Here is a 14,954-nt window from a genome sequence, read left to right as displayed (position 1 = left end):
GATCCGCGAGGTGCGTTACTGTGACTGGAGCTGAAGAATAGGTACCTGGGCCTGGCGATACAGTGGTGTAAAGAAGCTGCGGTGCGTGTTTGGTGGTCGTCAGGAGGACGACAAATAAATCCGGAACTGTTACAAGTGGAAGCTGTCTCCGTCTCATCTTTGCCTCGTCTGGTAAGCAGTGGCCCACCCCCCTAGCCCGGCCCCCTACCACACATCTTCCTGCTACTATAAGCAATGTGGGCTGTGCAGCTTGCCCTCTACTTTCTGCTTACTGATAGCTAAAAGCTATAGTGCAACAGAAATTAACCTAAGTCCCTAATGAATGTCATGTGTCAGAGTCTAGTTTTCTCTGTGAATACTATTTTCCTGCTGGTATTTGGACGTTGCTTTTTTTCTCCTTGTGACATGCATTTTGCCCATTGGGTGGAGATATTCTGCAGAATAGATTGCAGAGTGCAGGATCGTCATGTCATTTGATTTGGGAACCCAACTCCTATTCATGCTGGGATCAGACAGATCCTATGACCACTGGGTCCTTCCACACATAAGAAAGAGTTTTTCTCGGAGGCTCAACCTCTACTGAATGTAAGTACATTTTACATTTCTATACAACTCTCATTTCCGCTTCGCATTGTTATAATAGAAGGTAATGAATAGAATCATAGAATCATAGAATCGTAGAGTTGGAAGGGACCTCCTGGGCCATCTGGTCCAACCCCCTGCTCAAAGCAGGATTCGCTAAATCATCCCAGTTAGATGTCTGTCCAGCCTCTGTTTGAAGACTTCCATTGAAGGAGAACTCACCACTTCTCGTGGCAGCCTGTTCCACTCATTGATCACTCTAACTGTCAAAAAGTTTTTTCTAATATCTAATCTGTGTCTCCTCCCATTCAGCTTCATCCCATTGCTTCTAGTCTTTCCTTGTGCAAATGAGAATAAAGTTGATCCTTCTACAATGTGACAGCCCTTTAGATATTTGTAGACAGCTATTAAGTCTCCTCTCAGTCTTCTCTTTTGCAAACTAAACATTCCCAAATCCTGCAACCTTTCCTCATAAGACAGGGTTTGCAGACCGGTCACCATTCTGGTCGCTCTTTTCTGAACTTGCTCCAGTTTGTTGATGTCTTTTTTAAAATGTGGTGCCCAAAATTGGACACAATATTCCAGATGAGGTCTGACCAAAGAGGAGTAGAGGGAAATAATTACTTCACGTGATCTAGACTGTATGCTTCTGTTAATACATCCTAGAATTGCATTTGCCTTTTTTGCTGCTGCATCACACTGTTGACTCATATTCAGTCTGTGATCTATTAGTATACCCAAGTCTTTTTCACATGTGCTGTCACTTAGCCCTATTCCTCCCATTCTATATATGCTTTTTTCATTTTTATTGCCCAGATGTAGTACTTTGCATTTCTCCCTGTTAAAAACCATTCTGTTAGTTGCTGCCCACTTCTCCAGTTTATTTAAATCTTTTTGAATCCTCTCTCTCTCTTCTCTAGTATTAGCTATCCCTCCTAGCTTTGTGTCATCAGCAAATTTAATCAGTTTACCCTCAATTCCTTCATCTAAATCGTTGATAAAGATGTTGAACAATACAGGGCCCAGGACAGAGCCCTGTGGTACCCCACTTGAGACATTCTTCCAACTGGATGTGCAGCCATTTACGACCACTCTTTGGGTCCGATCACTAAGCCAGTTATGAATCCACCTAACAGTTGCCTTGTCCATTCCATACTTAGTCATTTTTTCAATAAGGATTGTATGAGAGACTTTGTCAAATGCTTTGCTGAAGTCAAGATATACTATATCTACAGCATTTCCTTGATCCACCCAATCAGTAATACCATCATAGAAGGAAATTAAATTAGTCTGACATGACTTATTAGTTACAAACCCATGCTGACTCTGTTTAATCACTTCATTCTTATCCAGGTATTGACATACATGTTGTTTAATAATTTGTTCAAAGATCTTTCCTGGTATAGAAGTCAGACTCACCGGCCTATAGTTGCCTGGGTCCACCTTCTTCCCCTTTTTGAAGATAGGAACAACATTTGCTCTTCTCCAGTCTTCTGGCACTTCTCCTGTTCTCCAAGAATTTTCAAAGATTATGGAGAGGGGTTCAAAAATTTCTTCTGCTATCTCCTTCAGTACTCTGGGGTGTAATTCATCTGGACCTGGAGACTTGAATTCATTTAGGTTAGCTAAGTGTTTCCTCACTATCTTTCTGTTTATAGATATCCTGGATTCTTCTATTCCCTTAATAGGACAGTGAATAACAGTTGATGTTACATTTCCTTTCTGAGAGAAAACAGATGCAAAATAGGAATTTAAAAGTTCAGCCTTCTCAACATCCTGTCTTACCATTTCATCATTTTCATCCTGTAAAAATCCTATAGCATCTTTGACTTTTCTTTTACTTTTGACATATCCCCAAAATCCTTTATTATTGCTTTTGACATCTCTTGCAAGCCTCAGTTCATTTTCAGCTTTAGATAATCTGATTTGTGCCTTGCAGGTTCTGCAGACAGCATTATATTCTTCTTTAGATATGCCTCCTTCTTTCCATTTTATAAACATTTTTTGCTTCCTTTTTAGCATGTGCTTAAGTTCTGTGTTCATCCATCCTGGTTTCCTTAAATGCTTCCTATTCTTCCCTCTTTTCGGAATTGTTAACAACTGTGCTTTGAGAATTTCATTTTTCAAGATTTCCCATCCTTCCTGGACATTTTTGTCTTTAAGGATATCCAGCCATTGGATCCCTCCAATTCTCTTTCTGAATCCCTTAAAATCTGCCTTTCTGAAATCTAACCTTGACGTCTGAGTCTTCACAGGTCTTCCGCCTCTAGTTATCCAAAATTCTAAAATAGCATGGTCGCTACCTCCTAGGGTCCCAGCCACTTTTACCTCCTCAACCATTTCCTCCCTGTTTATAAGGATTAGATCCAAGGTAGCAGTTCCCCTTGTTTTCTCCTTTACCTTTTGGAAGATAAAGTTGTCAGCAAGAGAGGATAAGAATTTCCTTGACCTGTTAGTTTTGCCTGAGAGAGATTCCCAACAAATGTCTGGATAGTTGAAATCTCCCATGACAACTATGTCATATTTTTTGGAGAACTTGGCCATTTGATGCATAAAGAGTTCATCCATATCTTCAGCTTGCACAGGCGGCCTGTAGTAAATGCCTACAATGGTGTCCTTTCCATTGTTCTGTCCTTGTATTCTTACCCAAACAGTTTCCACAGAACTCCCAGTCTCTGAAGCTTCAATCTCTGTGCAGATATACGCATTTCTAACATACAATGCGACACCCCCTCCTCGTTTATCAAGTCTGTTTCTTGCAAATAAGTTGTATCCTTCTAGTCTTGTATTCCAATCATGTGTATTGTCCCACCAAGTTTCAGTGATTCCAATGACATCATATTTCTTTTCCTGTGTTAGTAGTTCCAATTCTCCTTGTTTGTTGCCCATGCTTTGTGCATTAGTATAGAAACATTTTAGTTTGTGATTGGTTTCTCTTTCTCCAATATTTTTATTAATTAGATTCTTTTGTCTTTGTTCTTCCTTTCCACTTCTAATAGCAGAGTTCTCAGTAGCATTTGTCAGGTGTATGGCTTTTTCTGGTCTTTTGCTTCCCTTCCCATGTTGTTCTAGTTTAAAGCTCTCCTTACAAGTGTAGCAAGGCGACTTCCAAATACCTGCTTTCCAGTCTTCGTAAGGTGCACCCCATCTCTAGCAAGTAGTCCATCGTATAAGTAGTTCACTCCGTGATCCAGAAATCCAAATCGTTGCTGACGGCACCATCGACGTAGCCAGTTGTTCACCTGCAGAATCTTATTCCACCTCCTTGTTCCATAGAATATATGGTATAATCACGAAATGCTGTTGAGTTTAGAAATGACCAGTGTAAGAGGCATCACAAAGCTCTTGGATTCAGAGCCCGTGTCCAGATCTTAATTGCATTGTCTCAATTCTCTAGTTTACCTATTTGGTAAAATAAAGATTACTTTATAGAAATGTCGGTTTCCACCCATCTGATTCACTAGAGTTCCCACCACTTCTCACTTTAGTCCCTGTTGCTTCCCCTCAGTGGAGTCCTTAGTACAGCCCAGAACTGGAAAAGTAAGAAGCTGACCCTTATCTATGAACAGTATGTAAAGTTTGTATTTAGGTGAGCATAAGTGTGTGCATGTATCAAGACTGTATGAACATGTGTGTGGGTATATATAGGAATGCAGATTGTCTGCATCTGTGTGTGCATGTATGTAGTATATGTGTATGTAGTAGGTTCACATACGTAGTGAATGTGTGTATGTGTGCCTAAAAAAAATAGATGTCCATATGTGTGTATTGGAAAGCATTATTACATGACAGGTGTGCAGTATTATTTGTATATAAGGTGATGTATATATGACATTAGCTCCTGACATACCCCCAATGGATGCCATACAGTGGCATTTCTCACCTTTAGGTCCACATGGTATACCACACAGTTTACCTTTTTACTGCACATTGTGCAGGACAGGTTATTTTATATGCTATTCTATATGTTTTTGCAGTACAGGCCAGATGGTTAATTCATCATTATGGACAATCCTTGTAATTTAGAATAAAATATTTCAGCACAAATAAAACATGCTGAAGGTTTAAATATGTATTCATTATGCCCAAATATCTGCAAATTTCTTTTCCATGTATTGTATATGGGGATTTGTAAAACCCTGTTTATTTCCATTGAAGTTCCATTTAGGTTAGCTACAGATTTTTGGTGTGGACTTTATACCAAAAATCTCCAACAAATACAACATATCTAAGGCTACAGTCACACAATCAGTTTTTTTTTCAGTCCATGTATTTGTGTTATCAATAGTCAGCACATGCAGCAATTGCAGCCAATGCCCCGGGGCACACTAGCTATTTTACAAATGGCTAATGTTGGGGGCATGATTTTACCAAAAATGATTTATCTTATTACATGGGGGGAAGGCTTGGGGAATGATTTTTGTGAGGGACACACCGAAGTGTGTCTAGAGTATGCACACCAGGGGAAAAGAGTGGGAAAACAACAGTCTCAGATAGGAAAGTGAGTCTGCTACTGAGTGCTAACAGGACCTGAGACACATGACCATCGGGGGAGTAGCTGGAGTGTGGCTGCTGCTGAGTGCTAACAGGACCTGAGACACGTGACCACTGGGGGGGGTGGCTTGAGGAGGGGCTAACCCCTGTTCGAGGGAGAGAGTAACAGCGGGACACGGCAGAGCCAGGAGAGAGTTCTGACAAGCAGAGTTCAATAACCAGAGGGTAATGCAGTACCCAGGGAATGAGACTGAGGGGTAGTCAAAATACAAGCTGAAGTCAGAAACTGGACAGGAGCACAGTAACCAAGAGCACAGACAAGGGGGTAGTCAGAGGGCAAGCCAGAGATCAGAACCAGAGAATAGCAGAGGTACAGAATCAATACAAAATGAGAGACAAGTCAAATTATACACAGAACAAGCACACAAGAACAAGCGATATACACAAATATAACAAGGTCAGCTGCTCAGCCGAGAATGGATGTATCACTGACAAGGAACCCCACACAAGGGTGGGTTAATATAGCCCTCCCCAGACCAAAGAGAGGCCATGCAAAGTTAACCCCAGCAAGCCCAGGATGGGGAAATAAATTCCCATCCAGAATCATGACAGTTCCCCCCCTTTTAATGGGGAGCCACCGGACCCCCAGGCGTCCCAGAATGCCTGACATGAAATGCCTGAACCAAACAATCAGCATGTACGGAACGAGCCATGACCCATGACCGATCCTCTGAACCATACCCCTTCCAGTGTACAAGATACTGCAAAGTACTACGCGCCCACCAAGAATCCACAATGTGTCACACCTTGTATTCCATGTGACCATCAACTAGTACCAGGGGAGCAGCAGACAAAGACCCCTCATCAACATGACCCAAAGGCTTCAAGAGAGATTTGTGGAAAACATTGAATATCTTAAAAGAGGCTGATAAACGTAACCTAAAGGCGACTGGATTAACCATCTCAACAGTTTCATATGGGCCAATAAACTTAGGACCCAGTTAGCAGAAGGAACCTTAAGTTTAATGTTTTGAGTGGACAACCACACCTTTTGCCCAACCTGGAAAGTAGGACCTGACGCTAGCTTCTTATCCGCAAAAAATGGATACTTTTCTGAGCCTTGGTAAGGTTTAGTTGAACCTCGGACCAAAAGTCCTTTAGACGCTGCACAACCCCCACAGCCCCAGAACAACCAGAGTCCAAGTGTGAGAACTCCCCAAAATGTGGATTAAACCCATAATTGGCAAGAAAGTCAGGCTACTGGCATGTCGCCCTAACATGATTATTAAAAGCTAACTCAGCTAAAGGTAAAGCATCACACCAATCCTCCTGATAATTTTTCGGTAATAATTTGCGAACCCCAAGAAGCGCTGCAAACCTTTCAAATCTCGAGGCTGAACCCAATCGATGATAGCCTGGACCTTTTTGGGATCCATGCAAAAATCCTCCATTGATAAAAAAAAACAACAAAATCCAGCTGCCACAGGAGAAACAGAAGGACGGATATGCCCATTACGAAGGCTCTCAGAATTATACCCCTTCATGGCAACCCGCTCAGGAGCCGAAAGATTAAATAAACGGGCCTTGGACAATTAAGAACCTGGAATCAGATCAATGGCGTAATCAAAAGGCCGATGTGGTGGCAAAACCTCAGCCTCGCTTTCGGAGAACACATCTTCGAAATTATTTAGGTATTCCGGAATACCCTCCGGACCGACAGACAAAATAATCACAGAATTACAACATTGGTTAACACAATTTGATCCCCATTAGACAATTTCGTTGGTCTCCCAATTAATAATAGGAATAAGACATTGTAACTTGGGAAAACCCCAAACTAACCCCGCAGGTAAATTGTCCACAATGAAAAAAGTAATATGTTCTACATGAGTAGAGCCCACCTTGAGCAAGAATATCTCAGAGACATAGGTGATTCCCCTCTTGATGAGAGGAGTGGAGTCAATGGCCACAGCTTTTAATGGAGTCTCTAGCCTAACTGTCCCTATCTTGCAAAGTGTCACCAAGTTAGAGTCAATAAAATTAATGGTTAAACCACAATCCACAAAAGCTGTAGTAGGGTATAGATCACCATCTACCCCAAGCTCCACCTGAAGCAGAATTTTAGAAATTGAGGAAAAGTGTACCTGAAGGTCTGGGTAACCTCCTCGACTGTTACCCAGACCTAGACATTTCCTGACACCTTGGAGGACGGAAGGTAAGAAGGGCAGTCCTTTCTTCAGTGTCCCGGAGCCCCACAATAGAAGCAAAGTTTGTTTTCCTTGTGGCACCTCTTTTCCCTCTCCTTAAAGGAAACAGCTCCCATCTCCATGGGTTCAACAGTCGACGAGGAATCAACCTTGACGGGGTACAAGGGGGTCTCCTGTTGCATCACTCCTCTAGCACACAGTCTCTGGTCCATGCAGATGGCTTGTGTCATGGCTTCCTCAAGAGAGTCCGGTGGAGGATGTAACGCCAAGGTGCCCTTAAGGTGCTAAGGCAGACTTCTGTGAAACAATCCTCTGAGAGCCGAATTGTTCCAGGACACCTCTGCGGACCACCGCTTAAACTCAGAACAGTACCAATTGGCTGAGTGCTTTCCCTAGGATAGACTCATAAACATGTTCTCAGCCAGTCGCACATGATCAGGTTCATTATAGATATGCCCAAGGGCCTCGAAGAACTGATCCACAGACATTCTTTCTGGAGCAGTAGGGGAAAGAGAAAAAGCCCAAGCCTGTGGAGCCTCCCTTAATAAAGAGATGACAACCCCCACCCTTTGAACCTCATCCCCTGACGAATAGGGTCGCAGAGAAAATAATAACTTACACCCCTTTTTAAAGGCCCCAAATTTTTTACTATCCCCAGAGAAATTATCGGGTAACTTAACTGGAGGTTCAGGGGAAAACAGCAAAACCACAGTAGCTCCCCCACCCAGAGTGAGGAGCACCCCGAATGGCCTCTGCAACCTCCCTCTAAACCTGCTGATGGGACTGTGCCAAATTCCTCTGCTCTACACATAATTTTTGCATCATCTGGGTTAAGTTAGTGACCGGCTCTGAAAGAGCACGAAGAGGATCCATAATTAACACGAGAAAACCCTAATGCCCCACGTAAGGGGAAAAACAAAAATTAAGGTCTGTGATTATGTGAGGGACGCACCAGTGTGTCTAGAGTATACACAAGAGGGGAAAAGAGTGGGGAAACAACAGTCTCAGATAGGAGAGTGAGTCTGCTGCTGAGTGCTAACAGGACCTGAGACACGTGACCACCAGTGGAGTGGTCCCCCATTCAAGGGAGAGAGTGAGAGCAGGACCCGGCAGAGAGGTAAGACAAGCCAAGTTCAATAACCAGAGTGTTATGCAGTATCCAGGGAATGAGACTGAGGAGTTGTCAAAATACAATCCGAAGTCAGAGACTGGACAGGAATGCAGTAATCAAGGGCACAGACAAGAGGGTAGTCAGAGGGCAAGCCAGAGATCAGAACCGGTGAATAGCAGAGGTACAGAATCAGATATAAAACACAGGGACAAGCCGAATCAATGATGGTGTTGATTATAAATTAAAGGATCCATGTAATTACACAAGGGGTGATGGGGAAATGAGGATGATTATACTGTAAGGGGCATATCTGTGACGAGCGTCAGCTTAAGCTGAGTCGTTTTTCTTTGAAAGAGTGGACCCTCTGGGCCATGGCACCCACCCACCTAGGGCGAGCTGACCTAGTGAGGAACCACTCCTATACAGGGAGTGTCAGGGGCAAGACCAAGGGGGTGGGCCACCACGGCAGCTGGACCAGACGGCCAGCTCAGGAAGCAAGACAAGACGAGACAAGGCATTAGTTCAAGTAAACTTCATTCAGGAACACTTCAGGGTACAACAGGTGCAAAGGTGAACGCACAAAATACGTAAAGCAAGATGCATGCAAAGGCACGCCGAGGTCCAAAGCATGAGGAACTCTTCAGGGTATAACAGGTGCAGAACGTGAACACACAGAGTCCATATAGCGAGGTGCGTGCAAGGGCACGCCAAAGTCCAAGACAGGGTGTGAGGGCATCCGACTCCAGAAGGCTGGCAAGGACTGACAGGATCCAGGCATCAGGATGTAGACATCAGGCTCCAGACCTCCAGCAGTAGTCAGCTAGCTTCAGGAATCCGGCAGAGAAACTAGGAGACAAAACAGGGTGCGTGCTAGGAAACACGCCAGGATCAGATTCACAGAACGGAGGCCTGCACATGCCGAGGGGCATGCCAGGTACAAGGACGGAGGCCTGCGCGTGCGAGGGCATGCCAGGGAGAGGCACAAGGATGGAGGCTTGCGCGTGCGAGGGCACGCCAGGGAGATGCACAAGGACGGAGGCCTGCACGTGCAGGGGGCACGCCAGGGACAGGAACGGTGGCATCGGAATCCAGGGTGCTGGCATCGACCGACAGGGTCAGAGTCTAGCAGCGGAGCGTAGGCCGAAGCCCAGAGCCGGGCAAAGGAAGAGCCTTGGAACTAGACAGGGTACAGAGCGGAGCCTGCACGTGTAGGAGACACGCCAGGGACAGAGCAAGGCCTGCACGTGTAGAGACACGCCAGGGACAGGGACAGAGCGGGGTCTGCACATGTAGAGACACGCCAGGGACAGGGCACAGAACGGAGGCCTGCACGTGTAAAGAGACACATCAGGGACAGGGTACAGAATGGAGGCCTGCAAGTGTAAAGAGACACATCAGGGACAGGGTACAGAATGGAGGCCTGCACGTGTAAAGAGACACGTCAGGGACAGGGTACAGAACAGAGGCCTGCACGTGTAAAGATACACGTCAGGGACAGGGTACAGAACGGAGGCCTGCACGTGTAGAGAGACACGTCAGGGACAAAGTACACGAAGCAGCAAAGCAAGGTAAGACAGGAAACCAGGCACGGAAACAGACAGAAACACTGATCAGACACAGAGCAAAGAAGGACTACAAGGCAGAGCAGAGACAAAACATGGCACGAGGGACAAACACCAGACAAGGCACGAGACAAGAGACGGAATACGAGCACAGAGGGTGTGCAGAGACGCACGACAGAGCAGAGTGCAAGGGCACAGAATAGAGGGAGCGACCCAGCAGACCAAGCAGCCATGCAGGGAAGCAACACAATACTCAGGCCCTCAGCATAGGAAGGGGCAGTCTAATATAGGGCATAGCACCATCACTTCCGGGTCAGGCTCAGAGAAGAACTTCCAGTTCAAATCCTCTAGCATCACAGAGCGCGGTCACATGATCAGGGTTTCAGACATGCAGAGACGATTGCAGAACCAGACAGTGCAGGATCCTAGGAAAGGTCACATGATCAGAGTTCCAGACATGCAGAGATGATTGCAGAACCAGACAGTGCAGGATCCTGGGAAAGGTCACATGATCAGAGTTCCAGACATGCAGAGATATTGCAGAACCAGTGCTGAAACCTAGGCAGGTCACATGATCAGAGTTCCAGACATGCAGAGATGACTGCAGAACCAGCGCTGAAACCTAGGCAGGTCACATGATCAGCGTTCCAGACATGCAGAGATGAATGCAGAACCAGCCTCTGCTGGAACACAGGAAGGACACATGATCAGGGGTTCTAGACATGATGAGACGATCACAGAAGGCAGAGCAGAAACGCAGGCATCTTGCAACTCAACAGTCATGAAGTGAGTGTGCACACTGCTCTAGGGAACAGGCAAGATAGCAGACAGGAGATGTGCGTGCACACCGCTCCAGGGGTCACGAGGCAAAACAGACAAGGCAGACATGACAGACATGGCGGACATGACAATATCTACTAATCCTGGATGGGTCATGGGATAGAATCAAATGGGGGATAATGTTTATTAAAATGAAATGTAAATATTTCTGTAATATTCTATCTGTGGGTGTTACCTGTGCTGTTACATAGGACTGCAGGTTGTATGTGCTACATTACTTGAACTCAGAGAGCCATCATGGTGTTTTCTGTGATAGCACATAGGACTGAAGAAGATCACATACACTACATTACTTGTACTCAGAGAGTGATCGCTGTATGATAGCACAGTTACAGACTTATAACACAGTTATACCCAGGGGCGGGACTACCGCTGTTGCAGCAGTCGCAGCTGCGACAGGGCCCGGAGTCCTTAGGGGCCCGATCACGGAGCTGCAGCCATTCATTGGCTGTGCAGCTCCGTGACTGCCAAGCTGCAATTGTCTTTAAAATGCTGGCGGCAGAGGTCACAGTTCGTTGGACAACCAAGGAGTACAGGCGAGAGAGACACAACTCCAATCCAGCAGAGGCAGGGGAACACTGGCAAAGTTCTGGGAGAGATTTCTCAGACCCTCCTACTGCACAGGCCCTGAGGCGTGGGGTACTCTCACAAGGAGTGCAAAGTTTTGGAAGATGCTGAGGGAGTACCTTAAATTAATAGCAAAGCCACAAAAGAGGACTAAAATCCTCCAAAAATTCAAAAGTACAGCAGAAAAAGGCAGCACCGCTTACCAGCCCAGGTCTTTGAAAAAATGCACAACAGGATGCAGCCAGCCCATATAGCAAGATGTTAGCATCACAGGTGCAAAACACCAGATAGACGGCCACTCGCCAGCTACCCATTCATGAAGGGGGTGACTGCTTAGTATACATTTGCATAAAGGACTGTATAGGGTGCTGGTCACATGCAGGTAATGCATAGTGTCTGGTTCACAGCCTATTAGTCACGCCCCTACTATTCGATTAGGCGGGCTGGCCTGCACTCAATGCATCCCACTCTGAACACCCCTCATTCAAGACCAAACGTGCTGGGCTTGGCTGTAATGATTTCAGAAGTGCATGCAGTCAAAAAGCTTGTTGATTGGCTATGCTTCAGTCTTTCAACAAGCTTTAATCAGCACCGAACTCAAGCAGTAAACAGACTTTCTGAAAATATCTTTGTTCGTGGTTCGACAGCAGTACGACCTCTGAACTTTACAGTTCTGGTTTGCTTATCCCTAAAAGCATGCATTAACCTCTTAAGGATGCAGCCTTAATGCAACAATAAGATGATGACCCATTTTTCACATCTGACATGTGTCACTTCATGTGGTAATAACTAGAAATGAGCCAACATTTCAACATTCTGTTCGGATTACGTTCGCCGAATTTGCAATATTCGCTGAATAATTTGACAAATTTTTCAGAGAACATAACCAAATGCCATTCACCTCAATGGGAGGCCAAAACAAACGCATGCACAACACCTTATAACGGCCCCAAATCCTGCCTAAACATATTAAATGAGGGACAGACACCAGGAAAGTGGCCAAAATTCACCAACAATACAAATTACAGCATGGAACTGCAGCAATCAGCCAGGCATGAGGTATCGGGGTCTGAAACTGCATTTACAGCTTTCAGTTGAACGTCACAGTAAGAAGAGGTTGGTGAGGGATCAGTGTAGGCCTCCTTTGCTGGGAGCCCTGATACCACATGCATCACCTCTACCTGTTTTCATATTGAGCCACGCTCAGGTGGCACAAATATCATTTTTGTTGACTACCATGTCAGAAAAATATAAGGATAGTAATATGGGTAGGTGAGTCCAAGGAAGCAGAGGCCTCATGGTCTCAGTGGCCTACTGCTACAGGCAACATGCATGAAGGAGACCCAACCAGGTGTGTTCACATTTCTAAAAATTATTGGCAGACACCACAAAAAGTGACATCAATTTCACCACAGTAGGGATCGACAGCTCTTCCACTAGACCCAATCCAGCAGATGGACACCCTACAAGAAGTGTTCACATTTAAAGGAGTGAGGGCCTTACATCACAAAAGTGGCATCAATTTCACCACAGTAGAAATAGTATAATAGTGACTGACAGGTCTTCCAATAAACCCAATCTAGCAGATGGACACCAAACCAGGAGTGTTCATATTTCCAAAAATTATTGGCAGAAACCACTGAGGAGGCATCAATTTGACCACAGTAGAAATAGTATGATAGGGACCGACAGTTGTTTCACTACATTCAATCCAGCAGATGAAGACCCTACAAGAGTGCTCACATTTAACGATATGAGCGCCTTACACCACAGAAGTGGCGTCAATTTCACCACAGTAAAAATAGAATAATAGGGACTGTCAGGCCTTTCTATATGCCCAATCCAGCAGATGGTCACCCAACCAGGATTGTTCACATTTTAAAAAATGAGGGCCTAACACCACCGAAGTGGAATAGCTGTCACGAGTATAGAAATAGTATAATTGGGACCGAGACATCTTCCACTACAGCTAACCCACAGATGTAGACCAACCAAGACTGTTCACATTTCCACAAATTTGTGTTAACATCAGCAGCAGCAACTACAGCAGGCACAGAAGCCACACTAAAAATAATACAAAGTGCAGTTACGTGACATTAATGCATCACACTAAAAAAATGCAATATCGGGCGTGGTTTGCCAGGGGACAGGAGTGGACACGTTCTGTGGGGCTCCTGTTAATCCCCTATCTAAAGCTACTTAAACTTACTAAACCGTGGATTATATGATTTCACAGTATACTTAAACATGCCAGGAATGAGACTCGAGAAGAAAAAGTCTAGCACACCGAAGAAATCTCCCTTACTGGGCCAGAGAAGTCCCCGGGAGAAGCCTAATGGAGGACTGCTTCCCTCTGGTGAGAGAACAAATAGTCCCGTGACTCAGGGCTGCAAAGCTAACAGCCGAAGACTGACAGAATCGCAGCCCCAGAAAACTCAGATGATCACCCGGACAGCTGCGGGGAAGATTCCTGCTCCTGCCTTAACCCCGGTGTCGGTATCTGGAGATCCGGTGAGAATCCGGGGGAATGCGGGGAAATATGGAGCTGTGGTGCGGCGGAGGGATACCTCCAGCAGACCTACGGACTCAGCCACTCCTGCAACGAGGATCCCTGCTCCTGCCAGGGCTCCGGTGCCTGCCAGCGGAGACTTGGAGAAGCGTCGCAAGCCACCAGGTGCCCAGTGTGCCGCGGAGCTGCAGGGGAGAGGTGAGGAAGGCTCACCAGAATCAATGCTGCAGAACCGCAGAAGGATCTCCCCGGCACTCCGAGAAGCAGGAGGTGTCCTGAGGTACGATGCGCCGGTGTTCGTGCCGGGTGGCAGGGGAGGAGAGAGAGACCAAATGTGGGGAAGAGTGGTGGAAGAGGACGGGAACTCAGTGCAGCAGCAGGTCATAAATAAAGCACCTCATAATGGCCATTCAGAGGGAGATCCCGCTAGGAATCACCTATCTATTCGGAATGGGGAGAGAAGTCCACTCTCAGTGCCTGTGAACTCCCCTGATAAACTGATAAACAATACAACAGAGTGTTTTTTTGGGTCTTTCAACTCACTGGAACAACTGGGGAGCATTCATTCTGAGGGGTTCTCCGAGGAAATGGATTCATGTGGTTACAGTGACGGCTTTCCCTCAGAGGGCTTAGACCCTGATGAAACCTCATCATCATCATCGGTAGCATCTTCATATTCTGGTTCTGCTCTGGATAACACAACAAGCCATGATGGGTCTGCGACCGCCGAAACGCTCCCACAAAAAGAAGTCGTTGGTAAATTAGATAAAAAAATGGCAAAAGGGCAGCATTCTTTAAATAACTCACTAATAGATAATATCTCAGCTTCTGATGACCTCCCCTCAGAAAGATTTATGGTCAATTTATGCAAAGCTCTTCTAATTTCTATGGACTTAAATGGAGCCAAAGCATCTGAAAAATTCATTAAAAAGCTTTTCAAGGACACCTTTTCACAAATAATTGCTGCCCAACTCTCTGATTTTAATTTGGCTTCTGATAAACCTTCCTACATTCCAAAAAAAACGATTCCTTCAAGCAGACATCAGGAGACATCGTATCCTAAAGATATAGGGGGCGTTTCT

General features: G+C 45.4%; 1 protein-coding gene across 2 annotated transcripts in view; it reads left to right on the top strand.

Moving 5' to 3' along the window:
• Positions 1–243: 243 nt before the first annotated feature.
• LOC141050265 (sulfotransferase 2B1-like) overlaps positions 244–14,954 on the top strand; it is a 207,932-nt gene continuing 193,221 nt past the window's right edge. The window contains exon 1 of one of the 2 annotated variants that reach the window (XM_073547148.1): positions 244–585. The gene's annotated coding sequence lies outside the window, so the exon portion shown is untranslated. The remainder of the gene's footprint in view (positions 586–14,954) is intronic. The other variant, XM_073547149.1, reaches the window with a different exon arrangement.

This window comes from Dendrobates tinctorius, unplaced genomic scaffold (genome assembly GCF_039654945.1).
Source record: "Dendrobates tinctorius isolate UK_male_01 unplaced genomic scaffold, ASM3965494v1 ptg000151l, whole genome shotgun sequence".
Lineage (NCBI taxonomy): Eukaryota > Metazoa > Chordata > Amphibia > Anura > Dendrobatidae > Dendrobates > Dendrobates tinctorius.
The sequence above is the reverse complement of the archived record's forward strand: the minus strand, read 5'-3'. Positions and strand labels throughout refer to the sequence as shown.